At 43.6% G+C, this 23,720-nt stretch overlaps 1 protein-coding gene and 2 non-coding genes across 3 annotated transcripts in view; 1 reads left to right on the forward strand and 2 right to left on the reverse strand.

Moving 5' to 3' along the window:
- The window catches only part of LOC124545856, a 1,204,377-nt gene that overhangs the window by 1,099,470 nt on the left and 81,187 nt on the right, over positions 1 to 23,720 (reverse strand). The gene's annotated exons all lie outside the window — the stretch shown is intronic.
- Trnal-uag lies at positions 18,136 to 18,215 on the reverse strand. The gene has a single exon. It is a non-coding gene; the product is annotated as a tRNA-Leu (tRNA).
- On the forward strand, positions 18,493 to 18,565 carry Trnak-uuu. Its single transcript has one exon. It is a non-coding gene; the product is annotated as a tRNA-Lys (tRNA).

The following is a 23,720-nucleotide window of genomic DNA, read 5'->3' on the forward strand; positions in this document are numbered from 1 at the left end:
TACTAAAGTAACTTAATTTGAAATGACCACGATGGACGCTGGAATACTGATTGATGTGTTGCTTTCGTAATTTATTAACATCGAACGAAATTTAATGCTAGGAAGTGTTTTTTGAAGGTATTATTCTAGAGTATAGCCTTGTACGGAAATGAAATGGGAACGGTACATAGTTTAGACAAAAAGAAAATAGAAGCTTTTGAAATGTGATGCTACAACATATATACCGAACCTACTTTGTCCCCATATTGGCATACGGAAGTGGGACATGGGTAATGCACAAAAGCGACAAAAGTAGAATACAGGCTAGTGAAATGAAGTTCCAGAGGAGCAGGTTGAGTGTAACAAGACGAGACAGATTGCGAAATGTGTATGTGAGGGAAAGACTAAAGGAGGAACCAGTACAGGACAGGATAGAAAAATCAAGACTGCAGTGGTATGGACGCATGAAGAGAATGGATGAGGGAAGAATTCCAAAGAGGATGTTTGATCTGCAACTGGAGGGGAAGAGGCCCAGAGGAAGACCAAGAGATAGATGGGTGAAGGGAGTGAAGGAATGTGTGACGAGAAGAGGAGAGAACTGGACGAAGGTGGAAGAGGGGGAATGGTGGAAAGACAGAACACGATGGAGAGGCTTGTGTTCCCGACAGACCCAGCCAGTGGCTGGAAACTGTCCAAGATGATGATGATGATGATGATGATGAAATGTGATGCTATAGGAGAATGCTGAAAACTGGATGGTTAAATGAAATAAATAATGGGGATGTACTGAACTGAACGGGGAAGAAAGGAATTTATGGCACAATCTAACTAAAATTAGTAACGGTTGCTAGGACACATCCTAAGGCACGAATGTATCGTATATTTGATGTGGTGGGAAGTGTGTGTGTGCGTGTGGGAGGGGGGGGGGGGGGAGAGTGAACAGGTTCAAATGGCTTGGACAGGATAAACTAATGTGGGAGAGTTCCATTATCTTTGGACTGATGACCACCACCACCACGACCAGAACAACAATAACAACAACGACAATAATAATACACTTAAAATGACTTGTGGATGATTCTAAACCGCTAGTGTGAACCATAATGCAACATAACAGGCAACCGGTATGTTTAATTTTAATAAACATGCAATCGGTCACTCCCTCAAGAGTAAGACTACTTGCTGTGTTGTCTGTGCAAAGTGTGTCTTCCACTAATGACAATATGTTGGGTGAATTGCTCAAATGCCGTATTTAGCTGATAGCTGCTTCCACCTGTTAAAGATGTCATCAAATGGAAGGTTGGTTTGAACGCCACGGCTCTTTATTAGGTGTAGTCCAATTTTCCGTGGTATCGTATTACTTGAAAAATAATAATTTTTGTCATTGTTGAAGTTTAATTCTTCGAAGTGGCACATCAATATTTCAAAGTATTTTCTAATACACCCGATTTTAGGAGCAATATTATCTCTTTCAGAAAATGATAGACACATTATTTTCTTTTAATTCTGTAGTTACGTGTCGAATTTGACCTTCGTCTCTTAATATTGAGTCCATGTCCTATTCTCTAAAATATTAAACTATACTGGAACATAACTATTTTATTGGTACATAATTTTATGGAAAACAACCTCTGGGTATTCTCTGTCTTAAACTTAACTTACTTTACGGATTATTACTTCCGGAATCGTACCTCCTCATTATTGAGTTGTGGACAGCGGAGGTGTATGTGGATGCGCTTGCCACTCCGGTTTCGTCTCAAGTTGTACACAAAGTGTACCGTGACTAATGCGAACACTAATAGAACAGAAAAACAGAAACACAACTATTTGCCAGCTCCTTTCGGAGTATGGGTAGCGATGTAGCAATGTATGAATGAGCCAAGTTACTTTCTGTAGAGTAGCCTTTTTTTCTCATAGTGCGATCACGTATTTTTCTTTCCTTTTTCAACTTTCTGGATGCGATTGACGCATGAAACAGCATAGCAAAGACGTTCCTATTTGATCGAAGATGAAAGACGCACACCAATGCGCTCAGCTTCCCATAAATGGTGGGAAACACGTATGGTATTTCACAGACAACAGACAAGCGTCATCTTATTCTTTACTAAATGAACAGGCATTCACCACTGTTTTGTAGATGTTTTTGATCGCAGTGTCTGTTTACAATAGAAAATAAGAACGCTTATTGCGACATTTGCATTCAAAGGATTACATACATAAATATATCAGAACAGACGACTGAACAGCCTGCAACCGAACCAACTGGAAGTCTAATAGAATGACAAAGACTATGAACAACTAATTTTTAGATGAAAGTTCGAAATGGAAATGTGTGACAGTGGCAATGGTTGTCATTACTTCTTGGTGTGAAACCAATTGTCTACGAAGTGTTAGAAATTTTTTACAGATTCAAACCAATTCCCAACAGTCTAAAAGATGATGAGTGATGATATTCTATTATTTCTGTGCATCTGAAAATACTTTCGTGAAGCAGTTTCATTACACGAAGAACATAATAAAATGTAACTGAACTCCATCACATGTTTTGCAATTTTAGTAATAATCGCTGAAAAGTTTCTCTTTTCAGATGTGAAGTTTGAGTAACTGGTCTCCATTTTATTAGACTTTGAGTTTGTTGGGTTGCAGGGCATTCAGTCGTCTGCCCTCATATTTTTATTTATGTAGTCTTCTGAATGGGACTGCATAATGAAAGTTTTTTATTTTTTGTTATCAATAGACATCGCGATCGAAAAACCTCTACAGAGCGCTGGTGAATACATTGTCATTTCGTAAAGAGTCTGATGGCTCTTGGCTGTTGTCGCTGACATACCACACTAGATGCCCACCAAGTATGGGAAGCTATGCAAATTGAAGCGCGTTTTTAATTTTTGATAAAACAGGAACGTCTTCTTTCTGCTATTTCTACAGGGCTCGATCTTTGAAGGAACTACGTTAGGCGTAACATCATTTCGCCTGTACAGACGCATAATTAGCTTCTCAAGTAGTATACCAAAATCTTGCTATAACGTATTGTCACAACGTCACTGAACCAACGTGTGGACTGCAGCTCAAGTTCGCACATTACATGTTTCCCACCAGATACGACGCAGCTTCATTTGTTCCCGCGCCTCTTCAGTAGCACACAGTAAGACGCTCTGTGTGGGCGTACGTTAAAAGAAGTTGAACTATTTTGCCATTCGAAAAGAAACGAGCCGGAAGCTGTAAAATGGAAACCGCTGAAGGGATCGTAATGCCATTGGCCACTGAACAGGGTGTAGCCCCTGTAAGACCGCTGAGGCCCTGAATTCTCTGCTAGACAGACGTGAGGGCAGACCCACATTACAACAAGATTGAGTACGGGCACACGCCGGCCGCCCACTGCACTTTGCCGTACTGAGAAGGTGAAATGGGGGCTTCGGAAGAAGAGGAACGGAGAGTAGTGCGTTTCCAGGAGAGTAAGTATGCTGAAACTGGTCTAAAAGTGACTTTTTAAAATTATTATCTCTTAATAATATTTGATCTCCCCTGAACAATTTGATGTACTATTTATCAAATAAGTCCAACTGGAAATGTACATTTTATCATTTCAAGTAATCTTAATAGCTTATCAGAAAGTAATAAGTTCAGATTTCCGCGACCGGCTGCCTCCTATTCTGCTTGACGGTAATCCAATACCACATCAGAAAACAGTTAAGATGGTTAAATGGCTCTGAGCACTATGGGACTTAACATCTGTGATCATCAGTACCCTAGAACTTAGAACTACTTAAACCTAACTAACCTAAGGACATCACACACATCCATGCTCGAGGCAGGATTCGAACCTGCGACCGTTGCGGTCGCGCGGTTCCAGACTGAAGCGCCTAGAACCGCTCGGCCACCACGGCCGGCAACAGTTAAGAACTTGGGTGTAGCTTTGGATGAGCATCTCAACTGGACAGAGAATACAGTCGCACTGTGCCGGACGACGTCCGCTTGTCTCTATGCTCTCAAAAATTTTCCGAACGTATTTCCACAGGACGTGAGACGCCAGCTCGTGGAAGCACTCGTTCTACCGAACCTCCACTATTGTGATGTAGTTCAACAAGGCATGAGTAGTGAAAACAAAAGACGGTTAGAACTAACCATGAATGCCTGTGTGCGTTACACCTGCAACATTCGCCGATATGATCATGTTAATGCCTCATACTCGCAACTAGGGTATAGTTGCGGCCGGACAAATTGCGTGACTACCACACTCTATGTCTACTTCACTGACTCCTCGTCGCGCAAGCACCCTAGTACCTTGCTTCAGAGATTAAACACGTTTCATGCCATCATAATCGAAACACGAGGTCACTGTTATTTGGTATCCTAACTGTGCCCACTCACAAAAGAAAAAACTTTTGCAAACTCCTTCTCATTTGCTGCTGTCCGCCTCTGGAACAGTTTGCCCCTTACCTTGCGCAAAATTCGATCCCCTGCTACTTTCATGAAGAAGTTGAAGCATTTGCTACTGTCATCCTCATAACGTTCTCCACAAAATTAATGTACAAGATCAATTCTCCCCTCTGTCAAATAGCAAAGCTAGTGTCTCCTATCTTACTCCTTTCTCTTCCTCCTCTTCATCTATCTCCAACAACCACGCAATCTTCTTTTCCTTTATATTTCCTTAATTATGTTTCATCATGTCCCTATTCTTCTTCTCCCTTCGCCATCAGTCTTCCTCATACCCCCTGCTGCTAGCACTCCTATCTAAAATCTCTATCGTAATGTCTAATTATAGCAGTACGTATCATCTACGAATCTAAACTGTGTATATATATGTATTTTTCCAAGTGTGCCTTTGTAATTGTTTATCTCACCTTCTGTACTAGATGTAACCTACTAAAACAATGAAAGTAAAATAAGTAGAATCGCTGGTTAGATGTAAGAGAGTACCTGATGGCCCTAATCTTACCAGGTTAAGTAAATCAATCAATAAATAATAAAATTCAGCTGTTCTGCATTGAATAACGCTATCTCTATCTTCGGAAGTATTTAACCTAGAAGGCTAAGTTTTCAGCTATTTAATCTTGATTTCATTTTCATGTTAAGAGATTGGACGCACTGTGCTAACTAAAGTGGCGGTATTTCGCATAAATCTAGCATTTCGTAAGTGCTGAATTGCAAAGAAAATGAATTCTAAATGGTAAATGAAGACTTTCAGATAAAAACATTGGTGAACTCTAGCATTATTAAGAAATGGCAGTAGCATACAACCCATGACCTACAAGAAATGGATAGAGCAGTGTGTGATCATTCTTCTACAAATCATCCACTGATGATACCCCTATATTCGTATTTGATCTTTGTCCACCGGGTGCTGGTTCGCGGTGCAAGTACTGCTAAGAATTGGCTCTGAGCACTATGGGACTTAACATCTACGGTCATCAGTCCCCTATAACTTAGAACTACTTAAACCTAACTAACCTAAGGACATCACACAACACCCAGTCATCACGAGGCAGAGAAAATCCCTGACCTCGCCGGGAATCGAACCCGGGAACCCGGGCGCGGGAAGCGAGAACGCTACCGCACGACCACGAGCTGCGGACTACTGCTAAGATCAAGCAACAGGTACAGAGAAATAATTTAGGCACAAAAAGAGCATGGCTTCTGCAGTGATGGAAGCTGTTACACCAGTGTATGGATAGTTACTTTATACTGCCCTTCTTTCCAAATATCTCTTGGTCTAACGCAGAACCCGAATGAGCCTTTCAATAACGTCAACGTATTCCCAAAAATGTGTTTATAGAAATCGAAACTCCGTCTGGGTGTTTATGATAACATTTAATGATGGTAACAAGGGAAGAATTGGTGTACAAGAGCAAATTGATAGCACTCCACGAGCCAACATACTGCAAGCCTCTCAGCGAACGGATCGATTTTGAATCATGAGAGCCCAGTGTGCAGGTGAAGAAATCACTAAACAAGCAAGAGACAGGGAAAGAAGGAAGCGCCTGGGCTTGCAAGATTATCAGGAACAGGATACAGACAATGCTGATTATGGGCTGGCTGTTCATGGGAACTACCATTCATCCATATATGAGATGATGCCATCTGAAACTGAACTTGGTTTCCTGAAAATAACAGTTTTTAAAATATTTGACCCCTTATCTCAGGAATTCCACCTTATTAAGCAGTTTGTTACCTGTTAGTACACTGTAGCTACTGAACCACCAAAATACACTCCTGGAAATTGAAATAAGAACACCGTGAATTCATTGTCCCAGGAAGGGGAAACTTTATTGACACATTCCTGGGGTCAGATACATCACATGATCACACTGACAGAACCACAGGCACATAGACACAGGCAACAGAGCATGCACAATGTCGGCACTAGTACAGTGTATATCCACCTTTCGCAACAATGCAGGCTGCTATTCTCCCATGGAGACGATCGTAGAGATGCTGGATGTAGTCCTGTGGAACGGCTTGCCATGCCATTTCCACCTGGCGCCTCAGTTGGACCAGCGTTCGTGCTGGACGTGCAGACCGCGTGAGACGACGCTTCATCCGGTCCCAAACATGCTCAATGGGGGACAGATCCGGAGATCTTGCTGGCCAGGGTAGTTGACTTACACCTTCTAGAGCACGTTGAGTGGCACGGGATACATGTGGACGTGCATTGTCCTGTTGGAACAGCAAGTTCCCTTGCCGGTCTAGGAATGGTAGAACGATGGGTTCGATGACGGTTTGGATGTACCGTGCACTATTCAGTGTCCCCTCGACGATCACCAGTGGTGTACGGCCAGTGTAGGAGATCGCTCCCCACACCATGATGCCGGGTGTTGGCCCTGTGTGCCTCGGTCGTATGCAGTCCTGATTGTGGCGCTCACCTGCACGGCGCCAAACACGCATACGACCATCATTGGCACCAAGGCAGAAGCGACTCTCATCGCTGAAGACGACACGTCTCCATTCGTCCCTCCATTCACGCCTGTCGCGACACCACTGGAGGCGGGCTGCACGATGTTGGGGCGTGAGCGGAAGACGGCCTAACGGTGTGCGGGACCGTAGCCCAGCTTCATGGAGACGGTTGCGAATGGTCCTCGCCGATACCCCAGGAGCAACAGTGTCCCTAATTTGCTGGGAAGTGGCGGTGCGGTCCCCTACGGCACTGCGTAGGATCCTACGGTCTTGGCGTGCATCCGTGCGTCGCTGCGGTCCGGTCCCAGGTCGACGGGCACGTGCACCTTCCGCCGACCACTGGCGACAACATCGATGTACTGTGGAGACCTCACGCCCCACGTGTTGAGCAATTCGGCGGTACGTCCACCCGACCTCCCGCATGCCCACTGTACGCCCTCGCTCAAAGTCCGTCAACTGCACATACGGTTCACGTCCACGCTGTCGCGGCATGCTACCAGTGTTAAAGACTGCGATGGAGCTCCGTATGCCACGGCAAACTGGCTGACACTGACGGCGGCGGTGCACAAATGCTGCGCAGCTAGCGCCATTCGACGGCCAACACCGCGGTTCCTGGTGTGTCCGCTGTGCCGTGCGTGTGATCATTGCTTGTACAGCCCTCTCGCAGTGTCCGAAGCAAGTATGGTGGGTCTGACACACCGGTGTCAATGTGTTCTTTTTTCCATTTCCAAGAGTGTACATCTACCTCTAACGGTTTCTTAGTTACAGAGCTAAAAAGTGGATTTTTTAAAGAAAAAAGTGATTATAACTTTAAAAATTTGTAACTAATTAATTATTTGTTTCTACGTTCTGAGTCTGGTTCAGTAATCAGAAAAGGCGTCATAAAACACTTTTAAAAAATGTCAGGTCTCTATCTATCAAAGTTCTTTGATAAGGGGGCGTCAATTTACAATTTTATCACTGTAGGTATAGTGCGTACGTACTCCCCTTAGCGAAAGGAGTGCGGGGAACATAAATTCGTCGAAGAAAGGCACAAGTCTACGGGGAGCATATCCGTTGCAGTTCCGATGCTCAGTCCGAACTCTGGAGCAGTGGCTCGCCGGTCTTCAATAATTAGCGAACCACCTGCAGGACAATGGTATCGGTAACACGGTGCGGCGTCCCAGATGGTCCATTGTCGCCCAACGACATCCGTTCTTCCTCGAATCGCATGCAGTGGACATACAACGCTCTTGTTACGCTTTTGACATTCTGTACCCCGCACTCCTTCCGCTATCCGGAAACGCAGTGCTCTCTGTTGCTCTTTTTTGAAATGGAGAACATTTCTCTGTTTTCAGCACGACTGAGTGCAGTGGACGGTCGACGATGCAGGTGCTCGTCCTGTCGCCATGTGGGTGAGCGCACGAGTCCCTCCAGCGACAAGTTTGGGGCCTCAGCACTTTTATAGATAGCACACCTTCTTCCTAGGCAATAGCGTTACCATCCCTTCAGCAATTTCCATTGTAGACTCTATGTCTCATTTCTTTTTTTGAATGACACTAATTAAATCAGCAAGAAAGTCTCCAGTGAACACTGGCGGAAGTTACACACCATACAAAGTTAAGAAAGGAAGAGCAAGGGACGAGCCCGTCATGGAGACGAGTCAATAATTAGGAAAAATATAGTGTTTCAGTGGCAGCGCAAGGAACAGAAACAGGAGTGACATCACACTGGCATTCTCAATTAGAAAGCGCAGTTGCGTGCGCAAAGTTTGCCAGGCTGGCCCTAAACGCAGATTAATGACGGAGATGGCCTCGCTGCTGGGCTAACAAGGGTCAAATACTCGACGGAGACGGTGACAGCGCTGGGGCCGTGCTTATCTTTACAGATTTGAGTCACCGCGAAACGCGTACAGCAGGAAAACGGTCCCGTTTGGAAGCACTGTTTAGCTGTCGACGAGCACGGACAGGCAGCCATTATATTAATTCCTATGGAAGCCTGATCGCTTGTACTGCTTAAGTCTTCAAGCAGTGGCAGGTGGCGTTCGCCTGCTCAACTAAGTAAGTGAGATCCGATAATTTTCTGCCTTCCATTGTTTTTACTGTTTCTCAGCAAAGGGGAGTGATGTTGATAATTCTTCCGGGTTATATGGCCGTGGTCCATGGAATACTTTTATTCCTAACGTTTCGTCCAATACTACGTTGGATATCCTCAGAGGTATGGCTGGTCCTGTTGAGTCCTGCCCACTCGGCAGGATTCAGCAGGACCAGCCATACCTCTGAGGATGTCCAACGTAGTATTGGACGAAACGTTAGGAATAAAAGTATTCCATGGACCACGGCCATATAACCCGGAAGAATTATCAACAACAGTACCATCCGGTCGTGAAAGCCTTCATTGTATGATTAAAGGGGAGTGAGCATCTTGGAGCGCACGGGTTAATCGCATCAGCTAATGGAAACGAAATCTCGTGTACATCTTCAGCAGCCCGTAATTATTTCTGAAGATGCCTCATCAAAGACGAAACCGCTCGCATTCTGCAAGTATATTTACTGTGTACCCTGATGAAGAGAAATAAAGAAAATGCAGCACGTTTTGAGACATTACACCATCCCGGTTTTGGTAACGATCAGGAATGGTAATGATCACAGTTTTATTTAACCACCTCGGGAGCACCCTAGAATGATTTTGGGAGCCATAACGAACATGAATCAAGGACCTTGATAACGACTTGAAACTGAATCTTTCTTCATACATGGCGAATCGTCTACGCCCTGCCGGCCGCTGTGGGCGAGCGGTTCTAGGCGCTTTAGTCCGGCACCGCGCGACTGCTACGGTCGCAAGTTCGAATCCTGCCTCGGGCACGGATGTGTGTGATGTCCTTAGGTTAGTTAGGTTTCTAGGGGACTGGTGATCTCAGATGTTAAGTCCCATAGTGCTTAGAGCCATTTGAACCACTTTTTTGCCTACCCCCTGCCATTTCGCAGCGTCTCATGCCCGCTTGAACAACACCTGCTCCACTATGTAGCTATAGTAAGTTGTTTTGCAGATTATGTTCTGTTCCATCATTAGCTGTTTGTTACATAAACCGGTTATGATATGTTTTGAATAATAAATGCAGTCTCGGTTGCAAAATTGTTTTATTAATACCAATTAAGCGTTTCGCTCTTTCGAGGCATCATCATACTGCGAAAATATAGCAGTAGAGACTTCATCCGTCAGTTGGCCGAACATGGCATAAAATAAGAATAAAAATCATCTGGATAAGGCAGCCACTCGTCAAAAGTTTTATCGGAACCGAAACGATTATTACATGCGCTAAGACCAGATCAGCATGGTCTGTACAGCGTAGAAACACCCGTAACAATACGTATGCTGCAAGGTAGAGAACGTCCAGATGAAACAGGTCTGCTAAGTACTACAGCAAAAGCTACTATGAAGTATCGTAGCAGCTTCGAAGATACAAGGAATCAAGGTCAATGTTAGGTTTTTGCTCTTTGAGTCTTGCAAAACTTATTTTTATTTTACAATGTCTGTTCCTTCAGCATGCATGTCTGCAGGAACACAGTAAAAAATAAAAATGAGGAATATATTGGTTGACATTTATACGTAATTACGCTCTCGGAATTTTAACACTAATCCATATCATGATGTAGATCGCATCTCTTGTAGCGTGTGCCATTCGAGTTGGATGATCACCTACGTGAAGCTTTCCTGCTTCTTAAACGAATCTATAACGAAACGCGCTGGCTCCTCTTAGGATTTTCTTTATTTTGTCTATGAATCCTACTTGGTATGGATCTCAGACTGACGAGCAGTATTTTAAGATCCAACGAGGGTTTTGGAAGCTACCTCCTTTGTGGATCGACCACATTTCCTTAGGATAATTCCAATGAATCTCAGCCTAGCATCTGCCTTAACTGCAATTACTTTTATGTTGTCGTCCACTTTAAATCGTTCCTTACGCATACTCACAGAGGTTTTATGGATGTGACTGCTTACTGCTTACAATCAGTGTGCTGCGATCGTGCAATCATGTGGTACGACACCTCCTTTCGTGCGAAAGCGTCATAAAACAAGTTGAACTGCGAGGTATTTATGTTTATCGTTAATAGGATGAGAGTGGTACCGACGTTACGATGTGCTTCTGGTTAATGTTCACTGCGGAAAACAATACGTCACGTTACTGACCAACACTTGTTCTCTTTGCCATCGATACACCCAAAGGCAGGCAGACTGACAGCGTATTATCGGAGATCACATACGCGGGACAACGTGTTAACATCGTGTACTGAAGGTGCGTGCTGTTACGTATGCCTTGTGGGTGCAGGAATGCGGCGGTAATTCGGTACGAGGTGGCGCCGACAGCGGCTGCTCCTAATCCCCGATAACGCGCGGGCACCACCTGTCGGCTTAGGGTCGGAGAGCAGGTGAGAAACGCCGGCGTCCAGCCCTGGCTTACCTGTCTATATGAATGTATCAGTGTCCAACATGTTCCCGTCATCGGCGCGTCTTAATTCGTTAAGTGTTACTCTTATATGTACTGCAGCTGCTCTATCACTAAACCACTGACCTTCTACCGCAATCCTACTATCATGCCTCTTCATCTGTGCAAGTATCTTCTGTTAACAGCCTTTCTCTCATGGCGTCTATATTTTTTCATGGCGCCTATCAGGAAATCTCCAAGCCCACACTTTCTGAGGTTTTCTATTATAAAGCATATTTTTCATACGACCATACCATTCTGCTTTTCAGTCCACTGTACCAGTCTTATCTATTCCACTATTTGCATCACTCGTCATACTTTACCCTGTCCATTATGGCGGTTTTGCTACACTTTCTCTAATAAATCTCTTTGCGTTGGGTCTTTTTCCCGTATCTGCCCCAGAGTAACCCAGTCCTCTACGTAAAACTCTTGTACACTCGCTTTGTAGTTTTGTCATTCCATACACTCGATGTTGCTGCTTAATTATGATCTTTGCTTGTCCACTATATTTTATAGGTAAATTAGCATTCCCGTGCTTTCCAACATTATATGTTATCTGTAATAACTGTTTCTTCATTCACACTATCTCTTCATGGTTTCGAGAAGGTCGAATGTAGATCACATTAGCCATTCTATTTCTTGTTTCTTTTTGCGTTCAGCACAGAATTTTTTTCATTTTCTGAGAGAGCTTCAGGGCATTTTTACGAACACGTAGTTCCTATTTATAATCCTGTTCGTTTGCTCAAAGAATCCATAAATTTAATGTCATTATTGCTATAAACTAATGTACTGTATACTTACGTTATATTTATTTCTGTACTATCAGTTTTTTTCCCTGTCAGTTAAATTGTCTTTTCCTCACTTCTCTAAAAGTTTTAAAACGCTGACTACGACACATAGTTTTATTCTAGATGTCGCGCTAATGTATTTAAATGTGTTGTACGCTGGCACGGTGACATTTCCGCATGACAGTCGCAGTTTTATCATTTTTCATACAGACTCCAAGTCTGCGACAATTGCGCCCGTAATTACCGTGAACAGTGATGACTAACTTCTGCAATTTTAACTACATTAATTATCTTTTTGAGAAAGTAATTACTCAGATGTTAAATTCTCCAGGGAAAGCAAAGTTCAAACACTAATTAACAGTATTTTATAATTTTACATATTTATTTGGGTGATTCTACATTGCTGCTAACAGTGACGTATTGAATATTCATTTATCGCGTTTCTGCTAATGAATTGTGTTTACTGAAAATAAATAGCGGAACTCAAAGACCGTAAACATCCTGGTTCAAATGGCTCTGAGCACTATGGGTCTTAACTGCTGTGGTCATCAGTCCCCTAGAACTTAGAACTACTTGAACCTAAATAACCTAAGGACATCACACACACCCATGCCCGAGGCAGGATTCGAACCTGCGACCGTAGCGGTCACGCGGTTCCAGACTGTAGCGCCTAGAACCGCTTGGCCACTCCGGCCGGCAACATCCTAGTGAAGTATCGTTTCTCTATCACTGTCGCATTACTTGTCACAGGTAAAGTAAATGATTTTTGATTTTCATTATTACGAAACGTTCAGTGATATGATTAAGTAATTTTGAAACATTTCATAATCTCTTGCAGTGTCACTCTCGCGCGTGCACTGACCATTACCGCCTACATAAATTTCAATAATTGTTGCTTAAATTCATATTTTCACCCAACATAATCAGTTTCGTAACTTTTGCTCAGACACGAGCACCGTATTTCGTTGTCATAATGAATTGCAGCAATACACTCGTTCGCATTCTGCTGGTACAAAATGCTTCGGAAAAGATGCCTTTTCTGAGAATAACAGAACATTAGGTACACGTGTTATTAGTTACTGGAAAGTGTACATAGGTTACAAAGGCTGTAGGATTTTGGGTTCTAAGAAAGCATTTAAATTTTTATGGTTCGTATACTTTAACATTTTCAATAGTTGGTGCCCTACAGCTGTTATATATTTGTCGAAATTCATGATGTAGCACTGTCAGCATCTTGTGAAAAACCTTTACTACTGCTACCAGGTTCATCTGTTATCAATCAGCACCATAATCTACGCAGATGTTCAGATAATGCGTCTTTCTATACCGTATCGTCAAAAACTGGCCAGCAGAACTTAATACATAGAAATTAACTAGGTTCAGGAGATGCAAGATGTCAATAATATAATAGTACGCCGTAACCGTGCTCTGCATAATATGCTGGACAACGTCACTGTTAGATGTCTGAACTACGACATACGTATTTGATTTCGTTCATCGTATTAGATGATACAGGAAAGTCTGCAACTATGTCACCATGACTGACACAATTGCTGACTTTTCTGAATCATGTAATATGATGAACGAAACTGAGTTCTTAGTGCCTAGCCAGGCAATGAAAGTAAATCGTACGTATTTGAACTACTTATTCACCAGACATTTCGATTTCCATGCGTTTCGGAATGGAAGAATTTTCTGATAGTGAAGAGCCCCCACATTTCTAGAATATCATTCCACATGTGGTGCACCGTGGTTTTAGCATATGCCGAGTCTCTCCTGCGTGTCTTTGTGCAAGTTGCAACGTAGAGAAATGCCGTACACTCTCTCATACATTCATTCATCCTGTTTCTCAGAGTCATAACTAAGAAAGACCTTGAGGGACGTGGGATCAGTCGGGGAAAGCATAAATTCAAAGGAACAATGGTAGAAACTGCATTAATAATTGACTGTAATTTAACTGTTTTAAACCATTTGCTCTCTTCTGCTGCAACTCATATTATTCATTTGCTTATTTTTTAATTGAATTCCTTTGCTTGCTATTAAATTAAGAAATAAATCAAATGAGTGGTAGTCCAACAACACACAATTCAGTCGTAACACTTATGCTATCAACAATACGGCTATTCTGTCTACAAAGGCTAAATTTAAAGCATTAGAACAGCACACGGATACCACTTCTGAAAAAAAGTTACCGTTTTGCAAAAACGTTTGGCAGCTGTGAAATTGAACTTTTATTTAGTAACCAAACAATTTGCAAATTAAATCGCAATAACAATAATAATATGAATATGGTACAATGACATTTTCCTAGTATTTTTTTAACCGAAAGTCCTTTTCCGAGACGTGAATTGCCATCAAGTTTATTTACAACTGCTTGATAATTTTCAGTTATTTGAAAAGGTTGTGATGATCTGCTTTTACGTCATTCTTTGATTTTGTTCTAATATTTTTATTAGAACGTGTTCTTCAAGAACTTGTCTGCTGATATTTATTGTATATTGTGTTTTTCTCGACTTGTGTTTCTCCCACTATACACATAACAAATTTGATCGTGTTATGTTCATTTGATGTAGGTTGACGATTGCACGAGCAGCGTTAGCGGGAGACCACGCTGTTGCTGCCCTCTTGTTGTTTAGAAATGGCTCAAAATCACTAGTTGTGACGGTATTAATAGTGAAGCGGCGTCAATTGTGTTGGTTGGTTCCCTAGCAGTGTTATGTGTGGCTGTAAAAGCCGGGCGTGTAGTGCGATACTCCAAGGTGTTCGTTTCTCTGTAAACCCCACACTCGTTGAAGGGCATAAAGTTGGTGCGGCAAGCTTACAAAGCGTAGTAGTAGGTGTGATTCGGTTTTTAATTCGCAGCAACTAGCGCTCACTACTGCCTATACGCCACAATGCCTGCTATTGATATTTACGAAGCCTAAAAAAATGCTTCAAATGGCTCTGAGCACTATGGGACTTAACATCTATGGTCATTAGTCCCCTAGAACTACTTAAACCTAACTAACCTAAGGACATCACACAACACCCAGTCATCACGAGGCAGAGAAAATCCCTGACCCCGCCGGGAATCGAACCCGGGAACCCGGGCGTGGGAAGCGAGAACGCTGCCGCACGACCACGAACTGCGGACTATGAAGCCTCGTTTACATTTCATTTGTCGGTGGTCGCCCTAAAAAAAACGGCAGCAACTTCTTCGCTGTATCGCAACGCGAATGTAATAATGGCGGACGAATGCCATTTTGGAAACGACTGGAAGGAGAGAGACTGAAGGGGGTTAGTTCCGAACGTGGCTGTTACCTGTGGAAAAGCAGCTGTAGGGATGTTCGAATGTCGTTCTATGGTTCTCAGTATCCGGTGAACGAGTAGTGTCGAGCATTCCGGAAAGAACTCCATTAGTCCTAGTTCTCCCTCATCCCGCTTCGGATGACAGGTGGCCTAGAAGACTAAAAATCTATTTTCGTCGTAGGAGTCAGCACACGCTGCCCGCCCTGCGACTGTTAAATTCTTTGTGACGTTGATGATAACGCTCTGTACCACGCCTTCCACATCAACATTTGCATACACACTCAGAAACCCACAGCAAGGTGCATGGTGGAGGGTATTTTTTATCACCAGTAGCCATTGCCCTGGCCGGCCGTGAGGGACGAGCGGTTCTAGGCGCTTCAGTCTGGAACCGCGCGACCGCTACGGTCGCAGGTTCGAATCCTGCCGTGGGCATGGATGTGTGTGATGTCCTTAGGTTAGTTAGGTTTAAGTAGTTCTAAGTTCTGGGAGACTGATGACCTCATATGTTATGTCCCATAGTGCTCAGAGCCATTTGAACCAAGCCATTGCCTTTCCTGCTCCACTCGCAAATGGATCAAGGGAAAAGCGACTGTCTATACAACTCTGTAGGAGCCCCGGTTTCTCTTACGTCGTCTTCGCGGTCCTTGCGCAAGATTTACGTTGATGGCAGTACAATCGTTCTGCTACCAATAGCAAATGCCGGTTCAAAAAACTTTCTCCACAGTGTTTTGCGAAAGATGTTTCATTTTCGAGTTCATACCGTAATAGTCGCCACATCCCGTTAACGAATGTAGTAGCATGCCTTTGTGTTGCTTCGACATCTTCCTTTAATCTGACCTTGTGGAGATCCAACACACTCCAGTAGTACTCAGGAATGGATCGCACTATCGTTCTAAACGCTTTCTCCTTTACAGGTGAACTACACATTCCTAGAATTCTCCTAATGAACCAAAGCCAACCATTAGCCTTCGCCACAACCTGCCTTATGTGCTTCTTCCATTCCATTTCGCTAGGTATTTAATCGAGGTGACTGTGTCAAGTATCATAGCACTGATACTGTGTTCGAAAATTACAGAACTGTTTTTGCTATTCCTCTGTTTTAACTTACACTTTTCCACGTCTGTAACTACCTGCCAGTCACCATATCAGACAATAATTCTTACCTCTTCATCGTCAGTCCTTCTACAGTAACTCAACGTTCACACTTCCTTGTAAACTACAGCGTTATCCGCAAACAGATGCAGTTTTCCGCTCACCCAATCAGTCACATCTTTTATGTATACAGATAACAAGAGCGATCCTATCACACTTCGCTGGTGCACTCCTGACGATACCTGCGTCTCTGGTGAAACTTTGCCGTCGAGGACAACGTACTGGGTTCTATTACTGAAAATGTCTTCGAGCTACCTACACGTCTGAGAAACTATTTAGTGAGCTCGGACCCTCGGACATGGGTAACATTTTATGATTTCTGTAAATCTACGGATCTGAAATCTGCCTGTTGCCCTCCATTCATGGTCCGCAAGATATCTTACGAGAACAAGGCAAGATGAATTTTGCACGAGCGGTGCTTTCTAAACCCGTGCTGATTAGTGGACAAAAACTTTTCTGTCTCAAGAATTTCATTGTATGCAACCTTAATATACGCTTAAAAATTTTGCATCAGACCTACTTTAAGGATATTGGATCAAAATTGCTAGCAGCGAGTCCTCTGGGATGAGTTTTTTTGCTAAGCAGCTGATAGGTTTAAAAATCAACGGGTAGTCGTTCGGTGTGGATTTTATCACTAGCATGTGTACCTGTAAACAGTTGCTTAAAAAATGGTTGAAATGGCTCTGAGCACTATGGGACTTAACTTCTGAGGTCATCAGTCCCCTAGAACTTAGAACTACTTAAACCTAACTGACCTAAGGACATCAGACACATCCATTCCCGAGGCAGGATTCGAACCTGCTACCATACCGGTCGCGCGGTTCCAGACTGTAGCGCCTAGAACAGTTGCTTAATAGCCCATGTTGTTTCTTTATTTGATTCCAACACTGACTGATGTGACTTTCATTGGATCACAAGGAAATTACTGCTGTTTTTGTGCTTATTTCCGCTCCAGTAGTTCTCTCATATCATTACAAGATGATATTAACAGCTTCGACATCAGCTGCGTTTGTTACGAGTACTCCAAGATCGCCAATCCATAGACAATAAAGTCAATACGCCGTTATCTCTTTCCCCAACAGAGGCTCCAAAGGAATGGCACAAATGTATGTACAGCAGGTCAACCTTTTACACGAATTCTTTTACACGGCTGTAGTTCGTTTAAATTACCATTGACCACTACCCACGATTCGGACTGATGATTGTGCGCGAACCAAATTTCACCACGCTCTTCTTAAGATATTTCTGATTCATGGCATCAGGGGGCTAAAGGATACCCACGCACAGGGCTGTTATATGTGTAACTGTTTCCGTTGCATAAAACAGCGGAAAAGATTTTGCCGCCGGGAGCTGCTCGGGACGGGTTTTCGTTGACGTTTTTAACCGTTGTAGTTTTAAGATGCGCAAAAAATACAGCGGGCAGCACTAATCCATTTTAGAATCATCTGGCTTACGTTTTGATTTGGTAAATCGGTCGTGGTACGATGTCTCTATTTAGGTTAAACATAAGATAGTCTAATCAGAGTGAAAGACGCTACTCTTTAAATATAGTTATTTTTCAAAAATTTCTGGCAGCGGTGGGATTCGAACCCACGCCCTTTCGGACTGGTGCCTAAAACCAGCGCCTTAGACCGCTCGGCCACGCTACCTTCCTAGATACGAAATTCTATATTTGCTCTCCACTATGACCATTGAACTTCAGCGGACTTCATTATAAAGTAACTTAGTATTTCACTTGACTTAGTACACCAAGACCGCCACAGCGCGTTTCATCGGCACAGCACACCGGCTGGCAGCAAAATTTATTCTGGCCGCTCGGCGCCTGGCAATATACCGCACGAGGCCAAGCGCCTCCTACATCACTCCGTCACCACTGAGTCACGAGTCCGTGAAGGATAACGGGTTTCCGAGCCGTGACTATTCAGAGCCCGGATAGCTCAGTCGGTAGAGCATTAGGCTTTTAACCTAAGGGTCCAGGGTTCAAGTCCCTGTTCGGGCGAAAATTTTAAATTAACCATTTCGGTACCAAAAGTGAAGCATCAGCGGAACATCTCGACAAAGATAGAGATGATGTGAGTCCAAACATGAAAAAACCATGTCCTTATTAGGTGCTGTTAGTGCAGTAAAAGTAAACGTTGGAATCAAAGTGGTAATCTACATTATTTTTAATACAAAACATCAGTGAATATGTTTGCTGTATGCGACACTGACGCAGAAGCGAGTTCTTATGCTATGGGCAAGTTAATGATAACACTCAAGATAGAAACTAGTCGTATTGGATCATGTTTATGCTAATTAAATTCACCAGCGTTCAAATCAAGGGCACATCGCTCGAACAGCGGACCATACGACACATATCAGGATACTAATTTTTCTGATTCGTACCGTGCAGTTTCTGACAGAGCACCAAAACGATATGCTGAACTCAATTACGAGGCTGGATATTTTAATGCTAGGTTCCGGATAAGCCTTACGGGCGTTACTTCGTATTTGGCAACAATTAGCTGCCAATCACTTTTTTCCGAGAGTTTTATTGATTTAAGTGTTTCTACACTGACTGCCAGTGTACAGGAATTCACATTTGCGTAAGCGAAAAAGACTTTGTACGGTAATCCGTCTTCAACGACTTGAGACTAAACAAAACAAAAGGAGTAATTACGAGCTTTTTCAGAACAGAACTTCGATAATATCAACCTGAAAATAATGACGCACACAGGCTTCATACGTAATGTCCATAGGCAGTATGTTCCACACTTTTTATGAAGAGACTCAATAAATTTCCGAAACACCATAGTACTTACAGGTAGTAGAAGCAACTAGATAAAGAGCGTTGACGCGGTAAAGACGTTTCCCGGTAGACATAATGTTAACGAACGTCGTATTTTGAGCTGCAGTACGTAAACTTCAATAAAATATGACACGCTCTCCGAGTGATTTCATAGCGGAACTGTTATTCGAATATGTTTCCTGCCTTAAAAGGACCACATAATTTCTACCGCCAACCGTATATCTGGAGAAAATGTCGTTGTATCAACCTTCTATATGGCAGTAAACTGAAACAAGTGTGTACAGATAATACAAATACTTATTATTTTTCAGTATATTCACCATTACGGGTAGGACATAAGCTATCCTTTCCTTCCGTTGTGCTAAAATGCGAGATACGTCATGAAGATTCGTAATAGGTTTTCATCCAAATGTATGTCACAACAAGAATGAGACCTGGTGCCAGAGCTCCCCGAACTTAACTCACTTCTTCAGTTTAACCACAAAGTAGAAAGTCTACGCGCCAAACTTAACAGCAGCTACTAGGATCGTAACAAGTCAGGGAAGTCCATATGAAGTTGTAACGCAGGTACTCAGGATAATTAAGTGGAAATCATCGGAAGAAAGCTGGATTCGTGCTGGGGAAACCTTCTTGGATTTTTTTAGAGAATCGTGATTCGTGGAAGACTGTGCAACAAACCTATTGCATCCATTGTTATCTCGCGTAGAGGCCGTGAGAATTAAAGTAAGTATGATCCGAACAGGGACAGTGTTCCACAGGCTAGTGGAATACGAGAGGGTGTCACTACCTTTGGTAAAATGTACCCCACCCCCTCCCTCCCTCCCTCCCTCGACACAAGCTTTACGTAATATAAACATAAATGTAGAAATTTGTTTGTAAAACACTGTAGATAACCTAGGAGGCATTACGTTGAAAATGCAAACCACGTTACGTACTCTTTAGCAAATGCAAATATCCACGCCATGAAGAAGCAAGATGACAGTTAACCTGTCATCCCATAGAAGACGTCTTAAACTCTGCAATGAGTGAATCAGAAATTCTACGTTATTTATATTGTGATACCCAGGTGTTAATAAAATACATACTAACGCGCATAATAAACATAGAGGACATCGGAAAAGTTCAAAGAAGGGCAGCTCGTTTCCTAGTACTGCGAAATCGGGGAGATGGTGTCACGGTTATAAGAAAGGGTCTTGGTTGGCACCCTACGGCGTTTTTCGTTAAGGCGAGATCTTTTCACCAAAGAGGGAGACATGACCACAGTGATGAAATGAGAGAAGTCAGAGCTCGCACGGAAATATTCATTCAGGGTGTTTAGGTTCAGCAATATTAAATGTAATAACTTGAGAAGTAACTGAGATATTTATTGGCGTTAGCTTCTACAAGTACGGAAACTTAAAAAGTTTTCTGCGTTTGCCTTCCGCAGTTGGTACCGCATGCGCATGTGTGTAACCGATTTTTTCACATAAAAGGGCGTCAGTAGCCATGTGGATTCCACAGCAGGTGGTGGCGTGTGTACTTCCTCTCGCGGAGCTAAAGCCTGTTACACCGGTACAACTCGTTTCCGGCATGAGTATCGACTGCGACCATTGACGATGTTCCTACTTCCGTAACAATGAAGAAATGGGAAAAGCGGCTTCGGGAAACTGGAAGTTTGCTTTTGATGTCGCACCAACACGCTATGCACGCAGTTTCAGAGGCTACTGTTGAATTAATCCGTACATCCCTCCATCGGAGCTCTCGTCAGTCAGTCCGGCAAGCAGGCAGGCAGGCAGTTACAGTTACCTCGTTCGACAGTATACGATCTTGCCTATAAAAGTTTGCGGCTACGAGCGTACAAACTGCAGATTCGTCACAGAAGCATTTTCCGAGACAATCTGGCAAAAATGGAAGAAAAAGAGCCATTCATCGATTTGGTATGTATCTCGGAAGAGGCTACATTCTATATACGCGGCACGGTAAACACACATAATGGCCGCATATCCGCATATGGGGAACTGAACCACCTCCTCCTTCCCCCCGCCGGCTGGAGTGGCCGAGCGGTTCTAGGCGCAACAGTCTGGAACCGCGCGACCGCTGCGGTCGCAGGTTTGAATCCTGCTTCGGGCATGGATGTGTGTGATGTCCTTAGGTTAGTTAGGTTTAAGTAGTTCTAAGTTCTACGGGACTGATGACCACAGCAGTTAAGTCCCATAGTGCTCAGAGCCATTTGAATCTTTTGAACCTCCTCCTCCCCCCCCCCCCCCCCCAACCCACCCCACGTAGTGCCTAAGTGCGAACGTGACTCTCCGTGAGTGGATTTGTGACGTGGATTGTTGAACTACATCATTAAAGGTTCACTCTTCTTCGCGGAGACCGAAGATAATGCAACAGCATATGTAGGTATGTTGGAGTTGTATGCTATGACATAACTTCCTCGTGACGTAATCTTTCAAGGAGATGGCGCACCATGCCATTTTGCAAACACTGTGAGGGATTTCTTGGCTCATGAGTTCCCAGATCGCTGGATTGGGAGAGGTAGTCTATCGATTACTTAGCCTCCTGGGGACCCAACGTTACGCCACTTGATTTTTTTCTGCGGGGTTTATCAAGAATCAAGTGTACCAGATGCCAGTTCGTGGTCTACCGAATGTGAACCGTAGCATTCATTCAGCTATCACAAATGTTGTGCCAGCAGTGCCGCAAAACACTTGGAGACAAGCGGAATACAGACTGGATGTCTGTCGCGCCACTAATGGTGTGGATATCGAGGTGTAATAGGTGTGTTAAAAAACGTTTTGAGCTACCATACTTGTATAAATATAGCGTCAATAAATATCTTAATTACTTCTCAAGTTATTGCATTTTATATTATTATATCTTTAACCCCGACACCCTGTATTTAGGTGTTCATTTTATCCATGCGTCATTCGAGAGTGGAACGGTTGAGAAATAGTCTGAAAATAGGTCTATGAACCTTCTGCCAAACAGCTGAGTTTGAATTGCAGAGTAGCCATGTAGACGCAGATTCTTTTGCGAATGCCTGTTATTGTTTTCTGCAGTCATAGCAGACTGGGTAAGAGGAAGCAATCTCCCCACAGGAGTAGGCTACAAGTACCGTACAGGAGACACGCCGCCTCTACGCCGTATTACCAACGCGACCAGGGACGTGGCACTGGAGTATGTACAGCTCGTACTTCTCACGGCATTCCTGGCTGAAGGCTTTAGTGGCCGCCCTGGACCGCTGCGGCCGGACGGTCAGCTAAATAGTAACGCGTTGTGTGAGTCTGTGTGTGTGTGTGTGTGTGTGTGTGTGTGTGTGTGTGTGGCGCCTAATGCGTGTCCACCGCTAACGACGTCCGTATCTCGTGCGCTGCAGACGGAAACGTGACCCCGCCGGTGTCCGCCTCACCAAAGCCGTGCTCCGGAATGTCTCGTCGCCACCCTGCTCCTAGCGCGGGACACACTGCCGTGGACGCACCGCTCTAGTCTCCTCGTATAAACAGCGATTAGGTGTCATAGCGCAGCGGAAGCACAGCACATAAACTGCAGCAGAAGACACGGCATCTTGTGCTCTGTTTTTAGTTCTCTATGCGGGAAATGCTTAAGAGGACGTGACGTAACAATGTAAACGCACGGAGCTCTCACAGTACTATTGCTTTCATACATTTATCTATTTATCAGGTTACTTGGGGCCATAAAGGCCGGAGATGCTTGGTGAGAGCTTGACTAAATAGTCTACTTACTGCTGATTAGAAAATTTATAAACAGAAGTATGTAAAGAATAAATACATTGAGGTGACAAAATTCATGGGATAGCAATACGCATATAGACGTATGGCGGCAGTACCGTGTACACAAGGCACGACGGGCAATGCATTGGCGGAGCCGTCAATTGTTTTCAGGTGGTTCACGAGAAAAGGCTTCCGAAAGGATTATGGCCGCAAGACATGAATTAACAGACTTCGGACGTGGAAAGGTAGTTGGAACTAGACGCATGGGACATTCCATCTCGTAAATCCTAAGGGAATTCAGTATTCCGCGATCCACAGTGTGCCTAGATTTCAGGCACTACCTCTCACCAAGCATAATGCAGTGGCCGACGGTCTTCACTTAACAAGCGAGAGGGATAAGTTTCTTTAATTTACGTCTATGGTCACAATCGTTTTGTTTAACAGATTACCGGTTTCGATCTTTAATGCCCATCATCAGATCTGTTTCATAAAAACAAAGTACTAATGTACTGCAGCCATAGTGGCATCGTCAAATGTTAAATGCGGAATCGTCAAATGTTACATGCGGAACATTTGACGATGTCACTATGGCTGCAGTACATTAGGTCTTTGTTTTTATGAAACAGATCTGATGATGGTCATTAAAGACCGAA

Source organism: Schistocerca americana, chromosome 8, assembly GCF_021461395.2.
Source record: "Schistocerca americana isolate TAMUIC-IGC-003095 chromosome 8, iqSchAmer2.1, whole genome shotgun sequence".
NCBI classification, from domain to species: domain Eukaryota; kingdom Metazoa; phylum Arthropoda; class Insecta; order Orthoptera; family Acrididae; genus Schistocerca; species Schistocerca americana.